A 19,494-nucleotide genomic window follows, 5' to 3' on the forward strand; every position below is an offset into this window, starting at 1 on the left:
TTTAGCAGTACATATCTTTTTTTTTCTTTTGGACATATGAGTTGTCTATTTATGTACGTTTATGGATTTGTTGTGTTTTGAATGTAATAATATCCATTGAGTATCAATGACCATGTTCTCTTCAAATTTCTAGTTGGGGTTGTTATCCATAAAGCTGGGAGATGACTTGCTGGGATTTGACATCAAGATAATTAAGAGTACTACCAGATATCTATGTTGTAAGGAGAGTTCAGGGCTGTAGTCTAATCCCATTTGAATTATTTCTGGCAGTTTGCCATGGTCATCTGCAGAAGAGGCTATGGGAGGGTGGTCAAGTAATGTGCATTCTTTCAGATCCATCAATGTGAAAACCGGAAATGGTGATTCCAGTGACCCTACTCCCCACGGTAACAAGTTTTCAAGAGGAGAAGACTATGGAGAAAATGAAAAAAAGCACAACAGGTTCACTGTATTAACCTTAAAATTTCTGCTAGGGGAAAAATGTAGTATTTCTTCTTTTGTATGTGTGTTGACTCCTATAGTTGATAAAACTGAAGTTCTACATCATAAATTCCCATTTGGACATTCAGTTCTGAGAACCTGCATCCAGCAGCCTTATCACTTTGAAGTAAAGTCACAATCACGAATGGAATCTGCTAGCTTTTCACACAGTGAAATTAGCTTTGATTCTTCCCCCCAAACATATGTTTAAAAGCAACATGCGCATACTGTACACTGACCCATCAAAGCAATCAATGCCATAGGGGAGGCTTGTGGACTCACCTATTGGGGTTGAGGAAAAAAATGTATTTCTTTCAGGAGGAGAAATAGGATTTCTGAGCTCTCTTCTGGCCGCAAAGAAGGGAGAATCTCCTTCTTCCTTCCCTATGAAAGAAGAGAACGTAAATGCCATTTTCCTTTGCGACTGTGAATAATAACATTTATGCTCTGAGATTGGTTTGCTTCTTTAATATGAAAAATGATATTCTGTTTGGATGAGACATTTCCTTGAATGCTTAGCATAAATTGAGCCCTTAAGCTTTTAACAAGAAATTCTGGGCTGTCTTGCCTGAAAACTCTGAGTAGATCTTGGAAACATTGCAGGTTTCTTGATTTGATGCAAAAAACTAGCCTTTTTCATGAGATTACTAACAGCACCCTTTGTTTGATATTCAGGAAGAGCCATCCAAAACAATCCTTGTTTGTATATCATTTTTTCTCTATCTTTATCGCATTCTCTCTCTCAGATTCTATTGCTCACTTGGCTCTTTCTTTCTTTGTCTGTCTCCTTCTTCTCCCCTTCTTTCTTCCTCTTCCTCTCCACACTCCCTCTTTCTCTCACATCTTTACATATACACTTCCTTTCCTTTTTATTTTTTAATCACACCCTTGAGTGACACAGACCTAGTTAAGGTATTACAGAATTGAGAGATATGTATGCTGGAGAAGGAAATGCATTTTTCGTCACTCATAGTGACAATTAAAATGACAACAATAAGGCCAGACTCCTCCATCATTTTTTTTTTTTAATGCTGTCAGCATCAACTTTGCCAGAATTATTCTGGCTGATACATGAGTGGACTTAGTCATTTTTTACATTGTGTGATGCAGAGCTTCAATATCATTTCAGAAAATAAATTAGCCTCCATCTCATTTAAACCAGCATCCTAAAAACCCTTCTCAGCAACATGCTATTCTAGCCAAAGAAGGTGTATTTGTATACATATAAAATCTCTACAAATTTTGGCTGGGATGTTTGTAGAGCTGTAAAAGCTTTCTCTTTGTAGCTTAGATGATGCATTAAATTCTGGTGTCAAGAGATCAAAGGCATTTTGGTGTATCATATTTGGATTCCCTAAGAGGACTCAGTGGGTAAGCTGTAGCCACTCAGATTGAGACTCTAACATATACCTTGATCATTCTTTGGTTCTGGAGAATACACAAAGGATGGCAGAAGCACTTGGAACCCTTCCAAGGGAATGCAAATACAAATGGCTAGTTGTTTCACAGTGTGTTTTGCATTTCTATACTGGCAGGATGTATCTCCATGCTAGACAGAAATTTGGTTGAGCCTCTTTGAGACAGATTGTCCCTGCCTATGACTTGGGTACCCTGTTCTGCTGCTTCTCGTTTTGATGCCTACAATGGATAGCCTGCTGACAGACTAAATGGGGTCCAAAGAAGACCTGTATTCATGTCTGCAGCTGCTAGAGATCTCAGAGTATTTTATTGTTTGAATGGTTTTTTAGAAGGGGAATGAGTTGGAGAGATGACTGCCAGGCAGAGGCTGATGCCACTGAAATCTCACTTGGAGAGGCTGAAGTCTGATTTTCCTTATAACATGTAACCTTCTGAAATAGGCTCCTGGGTGACACACACACACACACACACGTATATATCTGCCCTCCTAGTTGGTCCTTCTTTTACACTCATCTCTGCTCTGGCACTTGTATGACATTGCAGATACTGGTTTGTCTCTCTCTCTACCAGGCATGTGCTCTCTGAGGGCCAGGACTGTGTCTTACTCATATCTGTGCCCCAGTATCTAGCACAGTGCCTGGCACATTCTAGGTGCTTAGTTAATACTGAGCAAAATTTCACAGACCAATTTACAAAAACTGCTTGAAAAAAAGAAGTATGATTTTGTATACTTGTGTCAGGCCTTCCCCAGACTTAGTTCAGGTGCATGCTTGGAGAAAATTTAGAAACCATGGCATAGATAAGAGTTATAAATCATTTAAGTAAAGTCAAAGGATGTTAAACAACCCTGGAAACTCATCAATCCTAATTTAATAGGAGTGAGAGATGTTTCACATTTCAAATTCTGACTTTCTGGTTTTTGAGGGTAATGCCGTGTTGACCAATTGTTCATGCCCAACACTTTTCTTCTTCCTTTTTCATCTGTGAATAGCAGTCTCATTGATGTTGGGAGATGTTCATGGATGTTGAAAGCATTTCACTTTGTTGTCTAAAGAAGGCTTTGTCCTAAAGGCATGAGATTATTCTTTCACATGAGGTGGAAAGGAAAATAAGAAAGCCTCCTTCTGTCCTTGGGTTCACATTGTAGGAACTCTTTCTTGCAGCAATAAAAGCCTTTGGAAGAGACCTTTCATTATAAGGGTTTCATGTTAAGTACTGCACATGGGGACAGAAGCTAAATTCCAATTTACTCAGCTGTATTTCCCAAGATTTGTTCCCTTGCAGCATAGGAGCTCTGTGCAAGCTCCATCAGGCCACTGCAGACCAAGCCAGAGGATTTGAATGTTAATGCCTTTCAGGTTTCCTTTTAGAGGAAGCCCTCTTAGTCACAATAGTGAGACCCTGCCTGCAAGTCTATGACTGAATGCAAGAATAAAGAGTTCAGAGTATATCAGTAAAAGGAAGAATCAGGAAAATGAACACAAATCATGCCCAACCATCCAACAGGTCTCACCTTCTATCAGGGTATAGAGAATGCTGTTTCTAGGGAGAGACGCTCATTGCTTAATGAAGGCTCGTCATTTAGAAGCCAAAGTAAAATCAGTTTCCCATGTAGTCAGATACATTCTTGATGAGATTCCGAGTCTCACAAAAGAATTTGCAGATTCTTTCCATTCACATCAAGCATCTAAATGTTGATCTGGAGAAAGAAAGACATGGAAAAAGAAAAATGAATTTGTTGTCAAATTGAAATACCACATTTTTGTATTGCTGGCTGATGTGTCTGTAATTCTCATCTGCCATTCCTTCATCATATGTAAGTGTGTGTGTGTAATTTTTCCCTCCAAACCTGCAAAACATTGCAAAACTAGATTTAAATATTTCAGGCGGACTGCACTCAGCATTTGCATTCCTCTGACTCATTCAGAGAAAAGACATCTGAGCAGAAATACAGCAGATAAAAGAGAAACCATTAATCCAAGGAAGATTACTGGCACAGAATCTTTATCTTGTATCCTTCCTGAAATGAGACAAAGATCTCACTATGTACATCCCTCTGGCTTAGCTTCAGATAGAAAGCAATATAGAAGTATAGACATGGTCCTTTTTAAAGGCACACTGCTGTATTTGTCTGAATTCTGAAGCATCATCTTTCTGTTAGATTCTTGCTTTCTTGAGTGTCTTGCCTTCTTTCTCAGCATCTTCTGCCCTGGCTTTCATTCCTTATAGTGTAGCTTTCTGACTGGGACCCCTGCCTTCCCCAGGATGTTAGGGTTGACTTTTAAAAGACTATTACATAATATCCAGGGTAGTACTAAGTGTTTGAGCCATGAGGCACTACAGCCAGAGCCTTAGCTTAATTCATTTACTGTAGGAATCTAGGTATAACTTTACTTTCTTTATCTGTTAAATGGACAAATACCTGATCCTTATACCATACTTCAGACACAGAAATGTTGACTTCATTTGAAAAAAGCTTTGGGAGTAGAAGTGATGTAAAAATGCAAGCTATAATATTTTAAGTATAATATTAAAAACAAGTTGAATACAAAATTAAATAACGTTTAAGAGTATTAGCACAATTTACTAAGAGCATTGAAATCAGTCTTTCTTAGGAAAGGATTCTACTGTCTTCTTAGTTAAGGCCAAATACAGTAGTCATTGCCATTGCCATTTTGAGCATCTACTGCACTGTGCTGGGCACTATTCAGGAATTACCTATTTAATTCCTACAACAACCCTGAAAAATAAATGTTATCTATTAACATTTCTATTTTGCAGATTAAGAAATGGAAGTTTCAAGAGGGTAAGAAATTTGTCCGAATGTTCATAGCTAATGGGTGTCTGGATTTGAACTAAGGTCAGTCTAGGCTTTAAATTATTTCCAATATTTTATTCTGCTACTGCAGTTTATAAGAGTTCAATCAGGTTAATACTCAACTTTGATGTTTCTTCATTTACATATTTCCACTCCAGATGGATGAGAAGATGTGCAGTTACAAATGTATTACACACAAGGTGGTTTAATAAGCAGTTTCCAAGTTTAACAGCCCTCGCTGTCATTTTCCTGATGAATCGCCTCAGTCCATAGATCAAGCCTAATGCCTCTCAGTCTTACTGACAACCAGGAGCACTGGCCCTCACTCTATATACAAAGTGATGTCCTTATCCTGAGTGTCCCATGATGAAGGGAATGTCAGGTCTGAATCTCTCATAGAGAAGTGACACTAGTCTGATATGTCTCTGGGCACTGCAGTTGTCTCCATCTTCATCAATCAGAAAGATGTTATCAAACAAGATGTGTTAAAACCTTCAGATACTCCATGACTTCTACAATGGAAGGGATGATTCTGATACTGATGATGAAGATAGAGAAGGGGTTAGCAAAGAGAGGAGCTAGAGAATAAATAAATATTTCAAACTTTGCAGGCCACATGGTCTCTATCATTAACTACTGAACTTTGTCATTGTATTGTAAAAGCAGCTATAGACAATACATAAATGAATAAGTATGGCTGTGTTCCAATAAAGCCTTATTTACAAACACAGGCAGAGTGCTAGATTTGGACTACAGGTATAATTTGTCGACTTCTGACTTAAAGGAATTTGGGGCAATTATTTTGTGCAGGAATGATAGGAGTTATTCATCCCATTTTTATTTTAGTGGACCTCCTCAACCTAAGGTGAAGAGAGAATGAACAGTATACAGTATTCCCCTCTACTCATTATTCCTTTCTAAGATTACTAAAAAATATAAGTCAGGATGATGACGATGACGACAATAATGACGATGATTATAAAATAATGATGCTATTCACAACCATCTGAAATTGATATAAGCAATTCTATCTCAAGCCATAATTGGAAGCCATACTCTTCTCTGACCCCTATTCCTGCTGAGCTGCCAATGGTCATTGGCCATTTTAAAAATAATTTATCTCCATGTTGCAATGATAGCAAAACCTACTGTATCCAATTAAATCTCCACTTATGGCAGCCCAGGGAGTGTGATCACTTTCTGGAGATAGATCCATGTCCCTGTGACTTTATCTTCCTATACTTTGCCTTTAGCTATGACATTAAATTGCAGGAAATGATACAGTTTTGAATCATTCCATTCAAAAGGCAGGAGCCAAAAGTTCTCCTATGAGTGACAAACACATGGACTGCTTTTTAGATGGGAAACATCAGTACTTTAAGTGGGCTGTGTAAACTGGGCCAGAGGTTCAAACATCTCCAAGCCTGGTGGGGTTTGTGCTTTCAGATTTGCTCCAGTTAGATTTTATTTCCAACAAAGGCTCTTATTTAGATAAAGGGAGTTTGCCTTTCTTGTTTCCTAGGAGACTTTTTTTTTTTTTTTTATAGTCCCCTGGAAAAGATTCTTCTTGAGGCATTCTCAATCTAACTTCCTCTTCTGGCTAAGAAACTGAAGAACATTAAAACTTGAGGTTGTGGAGAGTTATGCCAACTGGGACTAAGCTGTGATTATTTTGTTGATTTAAACTGACAGAAAGGTGAAGTCAGAATAAAATCTTGTTTCTCCTATAATTTAGAGGCTAGGAACCATGATGGCTTTTTCCCCCCTAATAGTGTTCAAATTATCCATTTAGAGTGATTCGATTTCAGTTTGAAGCTGGAGATCGCAGTAATAATCTTTCGCAGTATGAAGCACTTATTTATGAAGTAGTCTTTGCCATTTTTAATTGCACTTTCCCCTCATGCCCTTATTAATTATCTCTCTAGTTCCTCTTAGGTCTTGTCACGATGCCAAGTATTGAAATAGAAAAGATTTATTTATTTCTAAAGACATGCAGAACAGGACGGGTTTTACATCTTGCTGTTTTGACTCTTAAAAGGTCATACTTGCAGTGGGCAAAAAGGTGCTCCATGTAATTGGGACCCCCCTGGATTTTCTGCTGGTAATGCACCCTTGGGACTGTTGCTTGCCTGGGGAGTCCTTGGAAACCTCAAAAAGCATTGTGTTTTGTGAAGCTAGTGAAGCTGGAGTTCCCAATTAAAATGTTTCTTTGCTCAACAATGGTCAGCAACTCCCAAATGCTCCTGGGATTAAATATTATTTCTTCTCATATGACCACAGCTTTGTTTTCTTCTACTTTCCTCTGCTTAGTCAAACAAGTCTCTTCAGTGTGCCCAAACTATCCTTAACACTTTTCTGCCTCTGTGTTCATGTCATTTCCTCCATTTGGAATGTCTTTGTTCATGTCTTTCTTTCAGTCTGTTGAAATCTTACATATAATCCTTCAAATCTCATCAAATTTTCAATTTTTCATAGAGCAGTTTATCAACCCTTCTTTGCCTCTGCAAGGTACTTGGATTATACTTCTTTTGGCCTGCCTGATATTATAACCATTAGTAATCTTGTCTTAACTGTCCCAGCTTGATTGTAAACTCTCAGGACAAGAAGGTATTGACTTCTTTTATATTCCCCCGGAAACTTGAATGTGTGTGTGTGTGTGTGTGTGTGTGTGTGTGTGTAGTGGGTTTCCTACTCAGGTTTGATGAACTCAACTACAACAAAATATTCTGGTTCAATTCTTGAGGATCTATTCTAGAGAAGGTTGGTAATAAAAGAGCTCCTTTGAAAGGACAGATCTGATTGTCCTACCTGGGCTTTGAACACTCCAGAGAATTAGGTGAGGTCTAAAACAAACTGGATCCTAAAACTTATTGGAAGCAGCAACACCATGGTTAGATCCTATTCCTCAGCTCAAGATGGCAGGGACATGAGAAAATGAGATAATTATTGACAGTAAAACGAAAGAGTCCCTGTGGCTGAGAGACAGTATGAGCTGAATATATACGAAGAGCTTATTTTCTATCTGTAAATTATAGAAGGAATGTTGGAGTTATATCTGTATCTTCTCGAGTTTGACTACAACCTTCTTGTACAAAAATATTATTTGTTATGAGGGTTAGAGATGAGTGTTACCCAGAGAGGCAGCTTTTATGTTTTGCTCTTTAAGAGTCTTTCCAATTCTCAAACTTACCCTTCTCTAACTTCTAGGGCAGTTGAATGTCTTCTAACTGAATGATCTCAGCAGGACATCCTGAGCTTCTAAGGAGGTTAGCATTCCAGCAAACATTTGGCTTAGAGAATTCCTAAAAAAACAGTACTCTGAAGGCAGTTAAAATTTAAGGAGCCAATAGAAGCTGTGTGTGCGTGTGTATGTGCGTGTGTGTGTGTGTTTCAGCTTCTGGAATGTGAGAGCTAGTATTCTCTCTAGTAATTTGTTTTTCTCTCTCACACTGATTACATACTCAGATTTGAAATGTAATAGAGTGCATATTATGTTATTCTCAAAATATTTGAAAGGAAACCAAACATTCCTTCCTTCATGAGTCAGTTTTCCTAGTTGTGGTGTAGAAGAAAAGTGACCTCTCAGAGAAGCTGATGAAATGACAGATTACTTTTTTTTAAAATGGACTTACATTTTCTGCAATATTCTAAATCCGAATCATCTGCTGAGTAGCTTTCCTTTTTGTGTATATATTTTAAAGTGCCAGTCATGGTTGAATGTTAATAATCAATCTGGCCATTGATCTTCAAAGATACAGAATGTCTTTCTAAATGTGCTGACTGTTGTGTTTAATACAATTTTATTTTTGTTCTTTTTGTTCTTGGTGAAGAGAGGAAGGAGAGGTCAGTCATATATTTGTGGGATTTGTATGTTTGTTCTTGACATTTGAACATTTTTGAATCTTTCCTTATCCATTTAATCTTTTATCCATCAAATATTTAATCTGCGCCTCTACTATGTGCCAGGCTCCGTGCTAGGAGCTGGGAAGTGTCTGTGAAGCAAAAGCAAAGTCCTCATAAGAGACAAATAAAGAACAATTTCCAAGGGGGAAAAAAAGCTTCAGACAGTCCTCCAATAACTGCCCTTTCAGAGCCACTGTTGTCTGCTACTGGCCCCATACAAACCCTCTTCCCTCCTTTTATAACCCCACAGCCCCAGAGACCTTTGTGTGCCTTAGAGGTCAGCTCACAGATGTGGCCCTGGGACGCACTCCTCTTTATCTATATTGTACTTACAAGAGATGGAGGCTCATGGGTCTTTTCTAATTTTTTCCTTTTTCTTTTTTTGATTAGCATCTGCACAAATGGCCTCAGTTCACTGCTTTAAACTAACTAATCCGGCTTGTTAAGACAGAGATTGTCATCCACAAGTTGTTATTAGCAGGCTTCTAAAGGAAGAGGGTCCCAGTCAAAGCAGGGCGGGCTTTGGAGAAAGGTTATATAATATAATATGTTCTTCAGGCGCCGTATGAGAGGGAGACAATGCTGCCTCCCAGGGCCTGTTCTCAAGAGCTACTTTACAGGCTTACATAGTCCTGCCTATTCTACCTCATGAAAAGGGAGATCCAATCATTGCTTTCTGGAAACTATTCTCCTCATCTCTTTGGCTGTCATATGTATTTAACAGTAGTGCCCTCAAGGACAATGGGTGGGGGGTGGTAAGCATGCTAGGGGCTCCAGCCTACAGCCTGTAGTTTTTCATTTCACGTTGCTGGGTTTGCTAAGAATGGTCTTCTTTGTTTCCATTTTGAGTCATGGCTGAATTCTTATATGTTGTCTGATCTTCAAGCTCAAATACCCAAGGGACCAGGCAGCTGTGAATCAACCCTGTGCGTGTGTGTGTGTGTGTGTGTGTGTCTGTGTGTGTGTTTTCTAGGAGGTACTATAGCAAAGAAGACAGTATACTTTTCCTTATTTCTTTAAATCGATAGGGATTTGGAGGAAAAGACTTTAATAAAATAGAATTGTGACTGATTATTTTCCCCTTTCCGAGCACTGCTGTGAAATCAGAAGGTTATGAATAGCATGAGGAAAAAAAAAATAAAAAACCCTTTTCTAAGGCAGTCCTGTGGGTTTAAGCCCAAACCTCAGATTTATAATAAAAGCTCAGTGTCTATATGCTAACTTCCACCTTATGAGATGGATCTCTTTTCTGATGGCGGAGTATAAAGAAATCTTCCACATGCTTTCACTTATTGGGAAGGTACACAGTTGCTTATCTGTTGTTTTTCTTCCACATAGTCTACATTGTGATTTGGAAATTTGACATCATGTATTTTTTCCCCAGGCCAGATGTTTTATCCTGCTATGTTAAGTCATCTTGACATGTTGCCATGAAATAGAAACAACTGCTCGTTTTAATATTGCTCCATATCTTTATTACAAGGTACGTCTCATGCATCTTAATTCCTCATATATTCCCTCACTGTCGTTCTCTGATCTTCTTCATCCCAACCCCCCTTTACTCCTGAAGAAGGCATATTGTAATTGCATGACAGTCGTGTCCCAGTAGCTAAAGAGGTTCTAGATAGCATAATGAATATGCAGCGTATTATCTCCCAGGATGTGTGCCTGTGTCTTTAATCACAGCTGGAATGCAAAATCGAGCTCCACCTTTCAACTCTATCTCCATCATGCTGAGAGAGTGAGAGAGAGCGAGACGGAGACTGCTAGACAGCTCGAAAGAGATTGCAGCTCAGATGTCCTGAAAAACAGCAAATCCCTCAGACCTGGCAGATTCCGTTACCATGAGAACTGCAGATATTTCCATTGTGATGGTTCGCTCCAACAGCCATCTGTTACACCCATTTGATTAGGAAGTACAGTTCAGCTTGCATGGGATTTTCATCACACCTTATCCCAGGGCAGTATATAGAGGCACTTGCTTTTTTTATATGCTAAACTCCAAGGCTTCAAAGTACTGTAATTTACCGAGGTGGAGGGCATTTAATGAAACGTATGAGAAGGTCACTAAAGACCGAAGTGCCCAGAAGAGATACACACAGGAGATGTAAGAGAGGATTAGACTCCACAGCTGAAATGCAACCAACTCCGAAAATTAACCATGTTTAGCTAACCCCTTCCCTTGGTAGAGAAAAGTAAAATGAAGACCTGGGATCTGAGATCTTGCATCCCGAAGGGTGGAAGATGTTTTTGTGCAGTCATGGCATGAGTATTACTGGAGCAGTAATTCTTTCTCAGGACTCAAGGACCGTCAAAAGAAAGGGAGAGAGGGGTAGTGCCTCAAACACATCTCATCAGTGGAGATGAATCCACTGTATAAAGATTACATTAGCTCTAAAAATTTTATGATGCCATCTAACTTTTCCGTAGACACAAAACGACCTTAAAAGTTCCTTGAAGCAGTGCTGTAATTTACAGATTTAAACCAGTTATTTGGACTAGTTGCCCCTCTGTGTATTTTTGTGGGGGAGGAAATGCTGATGGTACATCATATAGACATAAAAATAGGAATTTCCTTCAATTAAGATTCTCCGAATACCCTTCCCTGGTGGTAGGCATTCTAAGTCCAGGCTTCCAAGAGGGCCAGCATGGTCTAGGAGGAGCTACCTAGAGTGTCTTAAATTGACTGGAGCTCCTGTAAACCTGGGAAGCTAATTAAATGCTTACACACCAACATGATTTTGTGATTGCTGCACAGGGGCCCTTGATGTGGCCTCTCTTTGTTTTCCAGCCTACATTTTCTAGGATGGACTCTGATAGTATATAACTCAGGTTGCGTGAAAGCAGCCAAATTTTCCAAAGTTGCTAAGTTTGCAAGTCTCATTATATCATATTTTGTCTGTTGGTTTGTTTTCTGGGTGACTGTTTCTGAACAAGGGAAATGCTCTCCCTATCTGATTGCACTGAGGGCTGAAGAACTTTTCATCTACTCTCCTTCCTGGCCTGGTGTCAGGTTGCCATCCAGGTAGGCTGGGATGTCAGGAGAAACCAGAAAACTCATTCCCTGCTTTAATGCCAAAGATGTATTTGTGGTGTGAAAGAAAAAAATTCTTCATGGCACTTGTTCAAGATGGTAAGGCAGACATTATTCAAGCGGGGCTATGGTGATGGGCATGGGGCCCACTGGAACAGGGTCTTGCAGTAGGGGAGAGAGATTGAGCTGGACTCTGACTCCGACAAAGATGAGTGGGGATTTATAACCAAGGAGCAGGGTGGGGGTTGGTAGATGGAAAATTGCTAAAAGGAAAACAGGGGGGATTAGGGGGATTCTTGCTAGACTGACTCAATAGAATTTTTGCTGAAGGCAGACCAGGGTGATAAGATGCAGAGGGTGGTCAGAAACAAAGGGTGGGGATTTTCAGTGACTGACTTAGCAGGATTCCTTCTCAAACTGGGTTCCAAAGGAGAGAGAGGGAAGTCTAATGTTGTCCTAGTCAGAAAGGATTCAGAGGAGCCTGACCCAAGTTTGGTCACAAAAGAGAGTCTTTGTCACTGGCCGGATAGAATCAGTAACGAGGACCATGGAGATTAAAAATCAGAACAAGATGTTGCTCCTTTTTTTGCTGAAACATAGTGGATTCTTTTATTCGGCAGTGGGAAGACTCAGACTTCACAGATGAGGACCTGTGTTTTCCTTGAATGAGGAACCAACTGGTTTAGCCAGCAACTGAAGGTATAAATGAGTCTCCGTCCCTCCTTTGCAAGCAGAAAGTTAGGAGGCTCTGCTCCTCCATCCTAGCAGCAAATGCCTAGCACTGCAGATCCTCCAGTGGTGTTGACTTTCTGTCAGTCCTACACCCTGGAGATTGCCCTTTCTCGAAGGTTTTGAGGCAGGGCTCTGGTTTTATGAACACAGCGTCTGTCTTTGAAAGGCAGCAGATGCAATGAGGGCCTGAATTGAAACAATAAATACCATTCAGGTTTCCTGCTTGGAACTTCTTATATAGTGGTTCCTTTGTTAGAGCAAACATGGACTAAAATGCCTTCTCCCTTCCTCCCGCTCCCTCCAGCTCCTCTCCACAGCTAGGATCTCAGCCACCTTTGGAAAGCAAAGGTTAAGTACCTGAGGCAGAAAGAGTTGAAACACAAAGGAGAGGAAATCCAAAGTATCCCTTACTTGCCAGAAAGAGGGTGAGTAGGGCAGAGAGCTTTTGGGGAGGGGGATGAATTTTAGTTGAAGCTGGAAGAGAAACAGACCTTGGAGGGGAGTGCTAGCTAGAAATATTCTCCTCCAAGCTGGGATGTTAACAGTGGCACCTTCTGACTTAATGTGGCATCTTTCTTCATCGTTATCAATCTCATGAGAGCTTTCCTGCCATCTGCACCATTCCTGCTTCAGGCTCCCATATGAAAGTCCAATCTGGCAGCATAAATACTGGCTAATGAAGAGTAGATGTCTGACTGCCTGGGAGAGAAGCGATCCTGTGTCATTGATGGAGCAGAATTCATTCATTTAAAACAAAATCTGCATTTACACAGCCATTCAAGAAGAAATTCTCTCCCCTTCTCTCTCTCTCTTTTTTCCCCTCCCTATGCTCTCTCATCCTCCTTTTTTATTTTCTTCCTGTGTCATTCTGCATGAATGGAGTTCATGCAAAAGTCAGCATAAAAATGGTCTTTGCCTAGAATGTTATACCTTGGAGATTAAAAATAGGAATGTGATGTGGACTTGCCGACATGTGGTGGGCTATTTTTTTCCCCTTCAGTGGGAAAGCTATAACTACATAGATTAGCAAAACTTGTGCAAGAATGGATGTAAAACAGATTTATCTCTGTGTCAGCTTTATCTGATCCATTTGGTCTTGCAGAGTTTGGATGGCTTCCTTTGTTACAATAACCAGCTTTCAAACATCTATATCCCCAGGGTATTAAATGTCAGCCTCCCATGTACCAGTCAAGGATAGAGGGTTGACAGTCTGTGGGCTGGAGGAGTACTCTTTGTGTGCACATGAGAGGAGTCGCTCCTTTACCAAGGCTGGCTCCTGGTATGACCTAGAGGAACTCCTACAACCTCCCTGCATCACAGCATCACAGTGGAGGGGTGCTGAAGCTTGCAGCGGCTGTTAATATCCTTTTACAAAGAATTCAAAAAGATTTCCTGTCACTGACAAGGACAGATTTGTTAGAGGTCTCTCAAGGAAATGGACAATAACTAATTAATTGAGCACTCCATGACTTTCTGTACTGTCGTTTTTCATTTATCTGTTCTAGTTTCTCATCATGCAGGTCTAGCTCTTCTTTTTCTTTCATTCCTTCCTTTATCTACCTCTTTCATTATTTCTGTCACCCTCTCCTTTCCCCTCTTATCTCATTTTATCCCAGATCTCTTCTCTTTCTCTTTTTTATAATCTATACTTAAAAAAAATCCCTAGTAGGGTACACATATGCAAAGATTTTATCCAGGAATATGGGTACATTTTCTCTGAGTCTGATAACTGTCATCTTTTAGGGTTGGAAGAGGCCTCAGAAGTTTCCTCTTTGTACTGGATAGATACATAATCTTCAACATCCTTGACAAGGTATTGCAAAGTTTTTGTTAAAAAAATCCTACTGTGCCTAAGTGGTGCATTATTATTATTATCACTCCTATGACTTTCCAGGAATGATAAACTATGTATGCTGTAGAAAATAAGGAACCATGTTGTCTCAATTTACAGAAAACTTATTGAGTGCCTGTCTAATTAAATGGTATTTCATCAGACCCTGCAAGCAGTTCTGTGGATCTTGAATACTAAATGTAGATATTGCCTTATCCTCATAACTGTGCTGCCTGGCTCACTGGGTTGGAGCAGGGTGCCAGTGAGCTCAAGGTCTCCTGCTCCTTCTGTCACTTCTGCACATGGAGAATTGGAATTCCTTAGCATATACTACCTCTGTTCTCGTGCCTGTATATGTAAAGAAACACAGGGCATGGAGTGAGGTTGTTGGAGAGAGATAGTTTTAGATAAAAGCAGACAGACCTGGGATTGAATCCTGGCTCTACCACTTCCTTTGTGTATGTGGTCTTTAGAAATCAGTGGACTCCTTCGTGCCTCAATTTTGTCATCAGAAAAGTAGGGATACCAGTATCTTGACTCACAGTAAGTTCATGGTGTGAATCAAATGAAGCAAGTCTTGAAGTGTTAGAAACTGAGTGCTGACTCTAGAGTAACCAGCTGTCCTAGTTTCCTTGAGAGTGACAGGCTGCTAGAAACACAAGACTTTAAGTGCTAAAACCAGGACAGTCCTGGGAAAACTGAGGTGGTCAGTCATCTTGCTCAGGGCAACTTGTCTCCTTTGGAGGACCCAGACACAGCTTAAGCAAGTACCCCAAGGGGTGATGGAACTTTCTCTGTGGTTGAAGAAGGTCTTGTTTTCTTCTGTGGACTAGTTGCCTGCTCTATTGTGGATTTATGTATGGATTCTTTTTTTTTTTTCCAACTTTTATTTTAAGTTCAGGGGTACCTGTGCAGGATGTGCATATTTGTTACATAGGTAAACATGTACTATGGTGGTTTGCTGCACAGATCATCCCATCACCTAGGTATTAAGACCAGCATCCATTAGCTATTCTTCCTGATGCCCTCCCTCCTCCTGCCCCCAACCCTCTGACAGACCCCAGTGTGTTGTTCCCCATCAAGTGTCCATGTGTTCTCATCATTCAGCTCCCACTTGTAAGTAAGAACATGTGGTATTTGGTTTTCTGTTCCTGCATTAGTTTGCTGACGATAATGACTTTCAGCTCCATTCATGTCCCTGCAAAGCATATGATTCCATTCCTTTTTATGGCTGCATAGTGTTTCATGGTGTATATGTATCACTTGTTTTAATCTGGTCTATTATTGATGGGCATTTAGGTTGATTCCGTGCCTTTGCTATTGTGACTAGTGCTGCAATGAACATATGCATGCATGTATCTTCATAATAAAATGCTTTTTATTCCTTTGGGTATGTACCCAGTATTGGGATTCCTGGATCAAATGATATTTTTTGCCTCTAGGTCTTTGAGGAATTGCTAAACTGTCTTCCACAGTGGTTGAACTAATTTATACTTCCACAATGTAAAAGCATCCTTTTTCTCCACAACCTCGCCAGCATCTGTTATTTTTTTACTTTTTAATAATTGCCATTCTGATTAGTGCGAGATGGTAGATCTATGGATTCTCAGCTCTGGTTTATAGAAAGCTTACTCACTAACCTTATCCTCAATATCTCAAAGGGTAGCCTAAAACTTAAAAATACAAGTATGAAGATATAAAATGAAACAAATTCCTCCTCCCAGTCAGAGCTTATTCATTCTTCAAAGCCCAGTACATTTATTATTCTATTCATGGAACTTTTGCCCATGTCCATCTTTTAGCATGATTCAGTGCTTTCCGAGAGCAGTGTATTAGGTTATTGCTTTCCCTCCAGCTTGATTTTTAAACTTCTTGAAGGCAGAGAGCCTGCCTTATGTTTTCTGATAAACCATTGAATAAGTGAACCAATGAAAGAATGAATGATTTATAAGTGGGAAAATGAGTCAGAGGGAGTAAACGAATGAATGAGAGAGTGAATGAATGCATGTATAAATGAATGATTTTTCTATGCTTATTAATCAATTACATGTCTTTTTAGTCTTGATTTGGCCCTGTTGTGGATTTTACATACGTCTAAAAGTTTTGACCTTCAAATCCCAGATACTAGTTCTCGGCTTCAGCTGCCATATTAAATTCCTAATACCTAAAAGGACCCAACTCATTTTGCGGGCATCACTTGCTGATAAGCTGAGAGAATATAACTTACTTTTTTCTTTATAATTTTTTGAATTAATTTAAAAACTAAAATACAAACTGCCTATGCCAAACAGAAAAAAATTATTTAAACTACTCATGAGTCTAAAATGAAAAGTAAACATTTATCTTGTCTGTTTCCCTCCTGTACCCCAATTTTATCCCTATGAAAGTCAAGTTTCTGCTTTTAGATTTCTGGTGGCTATAATTAAAATTATAAATCATAGAATTTTATGTTTTTTAATATATCAACATTTTAAAGTATATTTTGACATCCTGCTATGCAAATTTGAGGTATTTGGTTATTTTTAGTATTGTACACATTCCCTCCCCTTCATCTCTTGAGATTTTATTGATATTCCAATGGTTAGCTTTATACCTTTACAAATTCTCCATTCTCTGTTTGATGACTTATATTTAGACATTATCTATAGAATTCCCACTATGTAGCACATTTATGTTTATTTCTGCACCTCCCCTTTGTTCTAGATTTTTGTTGCACTTATTTTCATGTTGTCAAGTTTTAAAATATTTACGTTCTGTTGTCACTACAATTGTTTTTGGTAATGCTTTATCCATGGGTTAAATTGGATTGCAATTATTAACCAAGGAAAAGTAGTATCTATAGAACTTATCCCTGTGAAGAGATTAGATCCAAAGAGAAGGGAATGTGATCCCAAATAACTCAAAAGATCCTAAGCCACAGAAACCAGCGTTTTCTCTCTTCATTTCTTTGAAGCTTGCTTTTTTCTGGGTCATGCTCAGATGTTATTTCTTTTTCAAATATTTATCTCATTTTTCTTGTCATATTCCAATTTTGTTTTACTGGAGCCCTTCATCAGAACTTTAAAAAATATGAAATATAAGAGAGCAACATTTAATAATCTTTGAATATCTAAAACTGTCTTTATTTTTACTTCACTTTTGATTGACAGTTTGACTAAGTATATATTTCTAATTTCAAACATCTTCCTCAGAACTTTGAAGGAATTGCTCCCTTATTGCTGTTGAGACGTATGCTATCATTCTGATGTTTTTACTCTGTAAAAACTTCCCTTCTTCATGATAATTTTTAGGATTTTTGAAATTTCACCAAGATTTGTTCAGATATGTGTTGTTTCTGTTCACACATTAACTTGGTAGGTCTTTTCATTATTATTATGTATTTGTTTTAGAGACAGGGTCTTGTTCTATTGCCCAGGCTGGAGTGCAGTGGTATGATCATAGTTCACTGCAGCCTTGAATTCCTGGGCTCATGGGATCCTTCCACCTCAGCCTGTCCAGCAGCTGGGACTATAGGCATATACCATCGTGTCAGGCTAAGTTTTAAAAAATTTTTAGAGACAGGGTCTTGCTATGTTGCTCAGGCTTGTCTCAAACTCCTGGCCTCAAGCAATCCTCCTGCTTCAGACTCTGAAAGTATTGGAATTGCAGGGGTGAGCTACTGCATCCAGCTGGTCTTTTCATTCTTATGAATTATCTCTTTCTTTACCCCTGGTATTCCCACCCACCTTTATTTCTTTGATTATTTTTCCCCCTCTGTTGTTGCAATTTTCTGCTTCTAGGACTCAGGTATATGTTGCCTTCCTAGCTCTATCTTCCACAAGCTCATATTTTCTATCTCTTTTCATTTTTGCTCTTTTTCATGAGAAATTTTCTCTATTTATCCAGTCTTCAACCTTATTTGTTCCAATTATCTGTTCCATACATTGAATTTTTTAATGTTCAGTAACCATATTTTTAATTTCCCAACATTTGTTCACGTACTCTGATTACTCTTATTTCATGGAAGCTTTTATAATCTATTCATTTTTTTATGTGTGTTCAACACCCACTCAAATATCTCTAAAGAAACATCTGAAAACATTTAATAATTATTTTCACTTTTCTGAATCATTTTTATTTCTTCTGATGTCATATTGAGTTCATCTTGTTTTAATGTAAATTGATTTCCTCAAATGTCTTGTGATCCTGATTATAAATGAAGGAGTGGTTTGATTCATACAGGTAACTTACATGGGATTTTCTCTGCAGTTTTTAGAAGTCTGTTTTCTCAATAGACTTCTCTTTCAATTGGGAGGTCTTACTTAGGGCTCCAAAAAGGTGAATAGATGGGCAGATTTTCAGGTAGGTTCATAAATGAAGAAGCATGTAGATTGGCAAACTTCTCACAATCTCCAAAGTAATAGAAATTTACTCTGGAGTTAGAAAACTTTAGTTTATTTTACTCCTAAATGGAGCTGACTTCTCCTGTCTCCCATCCATCTGGTCTAATGTGGAAGTGTATAGTCATCTATTCAAACTCTTTCAGGCCCCATCTCCTGTACTAACTCCCTTTCCAGTCACATTTCTAATATTCCTAGAGAGAAGTTGTCATGCTTTATCCTGAGGGCATAAAATGCTGCTGCCATTCTCGTAGGCTCTGTAAGCCTGAGGACACAGCAAAGGTCTGATTAAGACTCACACTCCTATTGTAATTCTGTAGTTTATTATTCTGATAATGAGTCCTCTACCCATTCAGGCTCTGTTATATGCTTGCGAAGGACTGCTTTGATTGTTTATTTTTAAGCTATGGTTTTCGCAACTCTTATTCTTCATTGAACTTGTCCTAGCTGCTTTATATTTTACAGGATTTCTTCAATATTTCTTGTGACAGCTGGCTTCCTTTATATTTGGTTTCATAAAAAGTTTTTTTTTTCTATCATATCAATATATCAACATGACGTCAGTAAATGGGGAGGTGATGCATGTGCTGGGTCTATCAGTTGGAAATGCAAGGCAGAATACAGTTTTTGAGAAAGTGTGTATAGAGTTGGTGGAACGCTTGATGAACTTAAAAATGTTCCTGTTTCATTTAAATGACTTCTTCCCTTTGGCCAAACATACAAATTCTTCATTTCATTGTAGACCTGGCCTCCTTTGCCTTCTACCTCAAAGGCCCAGATGCCTTTACACTTTCTCTCTGAAATTTCTTTTGACTTCTTTAGCTCACCTAGAGTCTTTCTGGAACTCCAGAAACACTTCAAGTCAGGGTCAGAGAGGTGAATGCACAAGACATTTTCA

General features: G+C 38.9%; 2 long non-coding RNA genes across 2 annotated transcripts in view; one reads left to right on the forward strand and one right to left on the reverse strand.

Annotated features, from left to right (window-relative positions):
* Positions 1-625: 625 nt before the first annotated feature.
* The window catches only part of LOC129047976 (uncharacterized), a 33,018-nt gene continuing 14,149 nt past the window's right edge, over positions 626-19,494 (reverse strand). Inside the window, exons 2-3 of the long non-coding RNA XR_008509925.2 lie at positions 3,413-3,598; positions 626-864 (exon numbers count right to left, since the gene is read on the reverse strand). This is a non-coding gene — a long non-coding RNA (uncharacterized LOC129047976). The remainder of the gene's footprint in view (positions 865-3,412; positions 3,599-19,494) is intronic.
* LOC129047975 (uncharacterized) lies at positions 9,256-16,496 on the forward strand. The gene is made up of 4 exons (XR_008509924.2): positions 9,256-11,645; positions 12,275-12,353; positions 12,691-12,811; positions 14,130-16,496. It is a non-coding gene; the product is annotated as an uncharacterized LOC129047975 (long non-coding RNA).

The sequence above is a fragment of the Pongo abelii genome, chromosome 13 (assembly GCF_028885655.2).
Source record: "Pongo abelii isolate AG06213 chromosome 13, NHGRI_mPonAbe1-v2.0_pri, whole genome shotgun sequence".
NCBI lineage: Eukaryota > Metazoa > Chordata > Mammalia > Primates > Hominidae > Pongo > Pongo abelii.